Here is a 10,580-nt window from a genome sequence, read left to right on the forward strand (position 1 = left end):
GTCTTCACCTCATAAAATAATAGACCTAGTTACAAAATAATACATAAATAATCATAATAAATAATAATAGACCATGTCATAAAAAATAGACCTAGTAACCACACCAGCCGGCCAAAACATGCATTTAGCACAACACCCTTGATTCTCAAACATAACTAAAGGATCTTTCTATTATAATTAAGAAAAGAAAAACAAAATAACTAGAGGAGGAAAAGATGATATGAAAAACATAATAAAAAAAATCTAAGGAACTCATGGGTTAGCAGGCTCTGTAAGTAAGTGTTTATATAACTCAAGATGCAACAGTGCCAAGATGTGATGGGGGGTGGGGAGCAGGGGACCCTCTCACCGAATGGCACTGTGGCATACGATGGAGCCCAGCCTCGGTCCATTCTCTGGCCCCAGAGCACAGTAGCGCAGACTGAGTCTATGAAGCCTTTGGTTGTTCTCCAGGCCTGAGAAAATACTCTCAATTTCTTCATGTGTAAATCTAAAATGAAATGATAGGGACTTTAAAATTTAGGTTACCCATTGGAATACTAATGTTAAGTACTCCCAAGGCAGTGAGCGGCACTTTTGCTGATCCTCAGTTTAGGCTTCCAGGGCTAGGGCTGGCTGTGGGGGTGGGCTGGGATGATTGAGGGGGTCAGCCTGCATGTGGAGGAAAGGGGACCCGGAGTCTGCCTCCTGGGCAAAGAGAGCAGGGGACCGTTTGAAGTACCCATTCAAGGGAGCAGATGGAGAGCAAGTTGTGAATCCTGACGATGAGAGAGCTGGCCCAGCTGGCAGTCTAGGAAGACCCAGTGGTCCCAGGACTCTAAGGAGAATCCTCTTAAGCCATGTCCACAGCAGGTTCAGGAAAGTTAAACCTCTCAGCCCTCCTTGGCCCTGAAGTCCTCTTGCCTTAATCTGCATAATCCCTAGAGTTTCAAAGTGAAATCACACCCATCATCTCATTCATGCCAGCAACAGCCTCTGCGGGTAGCTAGGGATTAGGTCAAGAAACTGAGGCCCAGCAACATGTTTGGGGAATTTGCAAAGTCAAAGCTTGAACTTTAAAAAAAGGTGAGAACTTCCCTGGTGGCACAGGGCTTCCCAGGTGGCTCAGATGGTTAAGAATCTGCCTGCAACATGGGAGACCTGGGTTGGATCCCTGGGCTGGGAAGATTCCCTGGAGGAGGGCATGGCAACCCACTCCAGTATTCTTGCCTGGAGAATCCCATGGATAGAGCAGCCTGGCAGGCTATAGTCCATGAGGTCACAGAGAGTCGGACACGACTGAACAACTAAACTCATACATACTCCCTGGTGGCACAGTGGATAAGATTCCGCCTGCCAGACATGGGTTCGATCTCTGGTCCAGAATGATCCCACATACCACAGAACAGCTAAGCCTGTGTACCACAAGCAGTGAAGCCCACACGCCCAGAGCCCAGGCTCTGCACCAAGAGAAGCCACCGTGATGAGAAGCCTGTACCCATCAAGGAAGAGTAGCCCCTGCTCGCCACAAGCAGAGAGAGCCCTCACAAAAGAAATGAAGACCCAGCACAGCCAAAAATAAAAATAAATAAAAATTTTAAAAAATAAAATGAAGTGAGCAGTATTGACAGAAATAACTTTACAATTTATAAATTTATTCAACAAGTAGTCATTGAGGACCACAGTGGCTGACAGGACACAGCCGTGTATGATAAAGAGGGGCGTCCTGCCTGCTGGACTTCACAGTCTATCAGGGAAGACGCCGAGGTCAGAGCTCCAGTCCCCAGGGGGTGGGGACCTGCAATCTGTCCATGTTGAGGTCTCATGCAGACGCCCAGCTACCCAACCCTGACAGCTCTAGGCGTCTTAGCAGCAACAGTATTTCCACTGACCATTAAAACAAGCTGTTTCTTAAAAGTGGGGATTCCTTCTTTCTTCCCTGCAGTGCAGGTCTCTGGGTTCAGCACAGCAACTGTAGTCTAGAGGGTCTCCTGGCAGTGGGGTTGGTTCTACTTGGTCCATTTTGGGAACTCTGTGGCTGCTCCTGTATCACTGCATGGTGTCCCGAGGACCCTGTCCTTCTGCTGCCCTGAATTAGGAGACCCTAAAGCTCCTGGTGGCTCAGTGGTAAAGAATCTGCCTACAATGCAGAGACATAAGAGATGCAGGTTCGATCCCTGGGTCAGGAAGGTCCCCTGGAGGAGGGCATGGTAGCCCACTCCAGTATTTTTGCCTGGAGAATCCCATGGACAGAGAAGCCTTGCCAGGCTACAGTCTGTAGGTTTGCACAGAGCCAGACGTGACTGAAGTGACAGCACAAGGCTCCTCCCAGCATTTCAGAAACGCAGAGAATCTCCACAGAATACTGACTTTCCCCAGCTTTTGCTGATGGACTTGTTCTCTGTCGCCACCAGGGCCCCAGTAAGACCCCAGTCCTTTAAATGGGGTCTTGGTATCACTGGGGTACCACTTCTCAGGCATGACTTCGCAGCCCACTGGCCTTTTCAGTACAAGGCACCACCTGGCCCCATGGCAGGGGCCACAGAATCATAGACTTGAGAAGTGGAGGAGATCAGCTCATAGATCACAGAGGTGGCATGACTGGCCAGAGATCACATGAGCAGTTTGAAACGTTTTATGGATTGTAAATTAAGACTCCAGCAATCTAGTATCATCGATCAAAGGTGGACTCTGAATCAGACACCTGAATTCACATCTAGCCTCCCCAAGAACCAAATGGCCTTGAACAAGCCAATTAATCCCCCTGAGTTTTTCCTTACCTATAGTCAAGGGTTAGAAATGGTACGTATCTATCATTATACATCATACATCTCTATGTAATGGTATATATTGATACATATCTACTGTTGGGAGAAAAAAATGAGGAAATCCATGTACTGTGCTTGGCACATAGTAATAACCATTAGCAGGTATTGTCATTATGAGTATTATTGAACTTGACGTCCCCTGACCACTCGGAGCCCAGCCCTCTGAAGGACTTGCTCTGCTCTTGTCTGGCACCACACCTTTCCTCCCACCTTGTCTCCTAGTGAACACTGACCATCTCTGTGGAATTGCAGTTTCCCTTATCCAAACTACTGCTAAAATGTGTATCAACAACTTTTGTGATGCTCAGACTTTCCGCCTTGTGCTTTACATAATCAAGAGCATGTCTCCTCCCTCTGTACACTAAGGACTCCCTTGGACAGTGGCAGCGCCTTAAGTACACGATATCCTCCTTAGCAACAAGCACTATGCCTTGTACAAACTAGCCTTCGACAAACATTTGTTGAAAGAATAAACGAATGACTAGAGACTCTTTTTGAGAACCCTAACATTTACTAGGAACATGAACTCTAAGGAAGTTTTAGGGTGTCCTTTGCAGCAATGACTTGATTAGACACAAGGAACTAGGACATTTCCCTCCCCTGCCTTAGCCTCCCCCAGCTGCCAGCAGGGGGGGGGGGGGGGTAGGCGTGGGGAACCTTGAAGGAACTCTGCATTCCAGCCTTACTTGCAGTAGTCGAGGACAAGAACATGCAGACTGCTGAGATGCAAAGCCTGCCCAAGTCTCCCCAGAGACCATGGATCCATCTTGCAGTCAATGAGTTCCAGGGTGGTAAACGGGCAGGGGGTGTGCCCCTTCGATTCTAGAAGCAAAGCCTGAGAATGCAAGGTTAAAAGTGCAGACACAATGAAAACAAACATGATCTGTGTTTGTTTTTTTATATTCGAGTCTATTCTTCATTTAACTTTTAAATACTACTATGGTTGAATATGATCTGTGTTTTTATAAATTACTTCAAAGTCACAAAGTTAATTATTCAACATTTTGGCCTCAAAGATAACTTTCTAGTTACTCAAAGAGAAAGTGGCATGAAAACAAAATAATTTCCCTTTAAAATGAAGACTCACTAGAAATTCCCTGGCTGTCCAGTGGTTAGGACTCCATGCGTTCACTGCCAAGGGCCAGGTTTTGATCCCTGATTGGGGGACTAAGATCCCACAAACCGCTTGGCATGGCAAAATAAGTAAATAAATAAAATTTTAAAATAAAAGATAAAATGAAGACTCATTGAAGAAATCTACAGGAAACATCAAGCTCTATGATGAAAGAAAATATACGGTAGCACAATATAAGCACAAGTCTAAGGCAAGGTCATTTCTTGCTGTAATGAAGGATCCCAATGATAATGAAATTCCAACCTGATAGAAAAGAGTATTTAAAGCTAAAAAACATGAAAGCTGCCTTTTTAGCAATTAGAATCACCACGACCTGAGGATTCCCTCAGTTCAAAATTTAAGCCTGAAAGCGACTTTGGTAGGGTTTGGAGGATGTAGGGTTTCGTGAGGTAATGACATGTGGGTCAGAGACAGGATTCCAAATTACAGCTTGGCTGAGAATAAAAAAGCCCTTGCAATCTTAACTACAGAGCTGGTGCCTGAGGCTTCTTTAATGAGAGAAAGTCTAGTTTGAGTGCTGGATCAGATTTCTCAAGCTGTATTTCTGACAGAGAAGGCCATGTGGCACATCCCTGCTGATGTTAACATTGGTCTGTGCAAAATAAACTCTGGACTAAGTCCTAAAGATCTCAACCAGTGGTTTGCAGGGTCACCCGCCCTGCTGTGGGCAAGACCACGGCTGTCTGATAGAATTTCTCAGCAGCCTTCAGATTACAGAGAAAGTGAAAAAGTAAAAGTGTTAGTTGCTCAGCTGTGTTCGACTCTTTGCGACCCCATGGACTATAGCCCACCAGGCTCCTCTGTCCATGGGATTCTCCAGGCAAGAATACTAGAATGGGAGAATGGGTAGCCATTCTCTTCTCCAGGGGATCTTCCCCACTCAGGGATCAAACTCAGGAATCTCCTGCATTGTAGGCAGATCCTTTACCGCCTGAGCCACCAGGGAAGCCTGTAGATTACCAAGAGGGCTACATTTTAAGGAACTGCTAAGAGTCACTTTTAACATGCATGAATAGCATTCTCTTTCCAATTTGAATGGACTGAGCTTCTGAATAAAAAAACTAAAAATTTTTAGTTTTTGTTTATATAATAATTTTTATTATATAAAATTATTATATAGTAATATAATAATAAACAAAACCCAAAAATTTTTGTTTATATAATTAAAATATCTTTTTAAAAGTTCATTTTAAAATTATAGTCAAAAGCATATAAAATTTACCATTTTAGTAACGTTTAAGTGTACAACTCCATGGTGTTAAGTGTATTCAGACTGTTGTGCAAGCCCCAGCACCATTCATCTCCTGAATGCTGTCCATCTGTCAAAACTGAAACTCTGTACCCATTCAACAGAAGTTCCCACTGTCCCCAGCCCCCAGCCCCTTGCAACTGCCAATTCTACTGTCTGCTCTATGAATTTGACTACTCTAGGTACCTAATATAAGTGACATGATACACTATCCTTTTGTATCTGACTTATTTCACCCACTTCAAGGTTCATCCATGTTGTAGTATGTGTCAGAATTTCCTTCCTGTTTAAGGCTGAATAATATTCCACTGTATGTATATACCATATTTTGCTTACCTACTGGTCTGTCAGTGGATACTCAATTTGCTTCCATCTTTGGCTACTGTGAATGATGCTGCTATGAACATGAATGTATAAACATCTCTTTGAGACCCTTCTTTCAATTCTCTTGGGTACGTACTCAGAAGTGGAATAGCTGGATGATATAGTAGTTCTATTTTTAATTTTTGGAGGAGCCGCCATACTATTTTCCGTAGTGGCACCATTTTACATTTCCACAATAGTGCACAAGGGTTCCAATTTCTATATATCCTCATCAACATTTTATTTTCTGCTTTATAAAATAGTAACCATCCTAGTTGACACGGGGTGGTATCTCATGGTGGTTTTGATTTGTATTTCTCTAATGATTGATGGTGTTGAAAATCTTTTCAAGTGCTTCTTGGTCTTTTGTATATCTTCTTCGGAGAATGTCTATTTAAGTCCTTTGACCATTTTAAAATCAAGTTGCTTATTTTTTGTTGTTGAGTTATATGCGTTCTTTATATATTCTGCATGTTAACCCCTTATCAGATATGTGCTTTGCAATTATTTTCTCCCTTTTCACTCGGTTGATTGTGTCCTTAGAAGCACAGAAGTTTTTTCATTTTTAAGAGGTCCAGTTCACCTAGTGAGTGTGTGTGTGTTGCTTGTGCTTTTATATGTCTAAGAAATCATTGCCAAATCTAACATTATGAAGCTTTTCCTCTATGCATTTTTCTAAGAGTTTTAAACATATCTTTTTAAAATGTGTTGATTGACAAGTAGATTAGGGAGGAATACCCAGAGGTCAATGAATGAGAGGAAAATGACTCAGAGAGGTATGCAGGGCACTGAAGCCAGCTTTCCCTTTGACAGCATCATTAAAGCAATAGATTTGAGCTTTGATTTTAATGGGTCATACAGTCCAGGGGACAAGGTGAGCAGGAAATCCTGAATAGAGGTGTGGCTCAAAACATAAAGTGGATTATAGTGCTATGTCCTTAGAGTAACTAGAACTAGAAATAAACCCAATATTCCCTTCCCAAAGGATCCCAGGGAAAATGGCCCGTCTCAAACTGAGTATATGGAAAAAGATACATCCCCTGAGAACTCACAAAACTAGCCTTAGCACAGATTTGCAACTTGAATTAACATCATCAGAATGTTTCAAAGAAACCTTGAAAGTGAAAGTGTTAGTCACTCAGTAATGTCTGACTCTTTCCATCCCATGGACTGTAACCTCCCAGGCTTCTCTGAAAATGGAATTCTCCAGGTAAGAATACTGGAGTGGGTCATCATTCTTTTCTCCAGGGGATCTTCCCAACCCAGAGACTGAACCCACGTCTCCTGCATCACAGGCAGATTCTTTACCATCTGAGCCACCAAGGAAGCCCCAAAGAAACCTTAGATCAAGAACTTAATTTCTGGACTTCCCTGGCAGTACAGTGGTTAAGACTGCATTTCCACTGCAGGGGACACAAGTTCGATCCTTGGTTGGGAAACTAAGATCCCAAATGCCATGTGATACAGCCAAAAAAAAGAAAGAAAAAACCCAAAGGGAAAAAAAAAAGAATTTAACAGCTCTGAGTGTGTGGCAGAAAAAAACTGTAAATCTTCTCTGGAGAGAGCTATCTGCAAATCAGAGCTCAAGGAATTGCCATAACTATTTTTGTCCCCACAAAATATGAATTTATAGTAAAAAACAAAAAGAAAGAAATCACATAAACATACAAAGAAATGTCCTCATAAGTAAGAATCAGCAGAAGCAAGAGTCAGAAATGTCAGACTCCAAAATAATTCAGATTATTGAAATTATTAGACACAGATTAAAAGTTTAAACATTCAGAGAAATAAGGGACTTTCAAAAAGCCTAGAAACTGGGAATATTAGTGCTTTTTGTGTCCTGTTTGAGTTTTTCTCCACCCCAGAATCATGATTCTGGAGTTGTTCTATACTATCTTCTAGAAACCTTATTGTTTTGCCTTAAATAATATATAATCCATCTGAAATTGATTCTGGGGTATGATGTGAAGTAGAAGTTAAGGTTCTTTATCTCCCATATTGTATAATTTAGCTTATCTTTTTGTCCTCAGTGAAAGGATTTACTGAATTATCTAATTAGCCCTTGCCAGAAGTAAAGTCCTATATATAACTTATGACTCACTATAAAGGAAGCTCAATATAAAAATAATAATATTTAATCTATAACTGTGTATTCAGCAAAACCATCATTCAAGAATGAAGGCTATGTGTTATACAATAACAGTCAAAATTAATAAACATGGAGAAATCTTGACAACATAATGTGAGTAAAAGAGGAAGTCATAAAATCACACAGAAAGTACAATTCACATAGGTAAGTAAAAACATACATGCATATGTAATAAAAGCATAAAAACATGCATGGGGTTGATACATGTCAACTCTAGGCTAGTGGTACCTCCGGGAAGTAGATGGGCGAGAAGAAGAAAGATGGCACTTTAGCTCTTGTATTTGTAAATATCTTCAATATCCATTCCTTAAAAAGTATATTATGCGACGGTGAGTACATAGATGTCAGTTCTATCATTTTTTACACTTTTATATGTCTGAAATATTTCACTAAAAATACTTGAAAAAAAGATTACTTTGGAGCCTATCAGTCAATAACCAAATAAACTATAGCTGGAACACATGATATAATATGCTTACATTCAAGTTTAAGGTTAAATGGAAAGCTATTGTTAAAATGCATGACTCACAAGTCTGGCGATCTCTGGGTTGCTCAGCTGAAAGCCCCAGATGCAGATCTCTCTCCCCAGCATGTAACACTCATCTCGAACAGTCATGAGCAAAGGTTCCAAGGAAATTGGTAGGATGCCTGGCGGGGAGTCATCAGGTCTTACCAGTACAAACTAGAATGTTAAAAAAAACTACAGGTGGACATCATAAACGGAGGTTCATGTATCCAAATATGTAGAGAAAGAATATCATCATTAGACAACATTAGAAGGACATTACTTATTAACTTTGGATCAATGTGCATTGGAGTGATAGTTCAGCACAAACTTAGGTAGTTTCTGCCTAAAGTTCATGAAAAGTCCCACAAGGCAGAGATTTTTCCAGCAGATCACTGCCCATAACTGGGTCAGGAAATCAATTTAGTGGGTTGTTATCAGCTTTTTCTTTATTTCTTTAATGAAACAGAAAATAAGGGAAATTATGTGAGTATATACTATGCAGTAAGGAATAACTGTCTCATGACACTTCTATCTTAGTGATGTTCAAAATCAAAATGGAGACCCAACCAAAGCAACCGACCCAACATAAACAGCTTTGGGGGTCATACTGATTCCAGTACTTAAATACTGGGTCATAATGTTAATTATATTTCTGATGGTGATTGTAATTAAAAACATTTGGAAAATACTGTTGACATGGTTATAAATTTGAATAAGATTTGTGATTAACCCTATGATTAAGTAGTGCAGCCTAATTATAAAACTACAACAGGAAAAAATGAATTAGGCCAATGCAGGAGACACAAGAGATTTGGGTTCGATCCCTGGGTCAGGAAGATCCCCCGGAGGAGGGCATGGTAACCCATTCCAGTATTCCTGCCTGGAGAATCCCATGGACAGAGGAGCCTGGTGGACTACATACAGCCCATGAAATTGCAGAGTCGGACACGACTGAAGCGACTGAGCATGCACAAGAGCGCAGGTTGGGAAGAGGAGCGTAGAAGTGGAGAGTGAAAGCCCGACGGAACACAGTGGGGGTGGGCAGCTGCCCTGAGAATGGGAGTTAAGAAAGAGAGAGAGATTTAGACAGGAACTGTGGGAGGGTCTCTCTGTGGAGGGTGCAATGGAATCACCCTCCCAACCCCAGAAACATTCAGGAAAAATATGGGTGGAATGGATTTGTGCCAGAGTCTTGAGTAATGATATTTAAAGTACCCATCTCTATCTAATTATTTTGTTTAATTTGTTGTCTTGCTTAGCACTCAGCATTTTATGAAATCAGTAGGTATGTGGTTATTAAAACACAGACTGTCCTTCTGGGCTGGTGATAGAGAAGTTGTGAAGCTGGACAGTCCGTCCATCTTTGGGTGCCAGGCTCCCCCTTCTGGCCTCTCGGGCGTCTCTTCCTGAGCTGACCGCTTATGCTGGCCTCTCTTCCTCCCCCCTGACATTCAACCACTAGATTTAATCTCAGGAAAGATATGACATCAGGTGTTTTTTTCCTGAAATCTAAATGATATGCTTTCTTACTCCAAGTGAGATGGGAGGGGTGTGGGTATTTGCAGGTCTGGCCTGATGGCTTGGATGCATCAGATGTCAAGACAAGGAGACATTCTTTTGGAGGGTCGGGAGTGCCAGGGAGGGAGGTTCTCCAATGATGACAAAAGGGATGCTTTTGAGTTGGACTCTCCAGACATAGAGTGGGAGGAGGGGTAGGCTGGCCATTCCAGAGGTGAAGCAGAGGTGAGAACAGGCAGAGATGCTCGAAGGATGAAGGACTGGGATGGGCAGACTGGGAGAGAGGGGTGGGAAGGTAGGAGGAGACCTTGGTGCTAGAGTCAGGCTCTGGACAGCATGCAGGCAGGAAGAGCAGGCAACCCCACCAATTCTGGGCTTGAAGGGATTGAGGACCCATGTTCCTTGGTTCCTTGAGAGGAAACACTCACCTTCCTGAGAATCCGTTCATGGTTGATGCTGGCTTTCAAGTCCCTTTTGATGGCTGGACACACAGACGTCTGAGTCTGTACACAATGCTTCTCGTATGTTTTCAGGAACTTTTGAAGAGTGGAAACGATGGGCAGGGGTGCTCCTTTAGGTTTTCGTTTTCCTTGCTTTTCTCTTGGCATCATTTCATAGTGTCAGATTCCACTTGGATTCTGAAAACTGTAACTTGCCCCAAAAGCCAACACACAGATATCTTTTTAAGGAGGAGATCACACTTTCCCCACTAAAAATGAGCAAATACTGCTGCACACCTTCTCTGAAAATCATAAAGTACTTCACTAATCTTAAAGTGAGAGTGGAGAATCAGAGCAGAAAATTTCAGTTTGCAAGGACTCTACTCATGGAACTGGATTCTTTCTTTTAGA

The 10,580-nt window shown here is 42.2% G+C and overlaps 1 long non-coding RNA gene across 1 annotated transcript; it reads right to left on the minus strand.

Moving 5' to 3' along the window:
* Positions 1-7,962: 7,962 nt before the first annotated feature.
* Positions 7,963-10,178, minus strand: LOC136173638 (uncharacterized). Its single transcript, XR_010664255.1, has 3 exons — positions 10,158-10,178; positions 8,233-8,385; positions 7,963-8,009 (listed from the first exon to the last, which is right to left on the minus strand). It is a non-coding gene; the product is annotated as an uncharacterized lncRNA (long non-coding RNA).
* Between the last annotated feature and the right edge of the window lie 402 nt (positions 10,179-10,580).

This window comes from Muntiacus reevesi, chromosome 8, assembly GCF_963930625.1.
Source record: "Muntiacus reevesi chromosome 8, mMunRee1.1, whole genome shotgun sequence".
NCBI classification, from domain to species: Eukaryota; Metazoa; Chordata; class Mammalia; order Artiodactyla; family Cervidae; genus Muntiacus; species Muntiacus reevesi.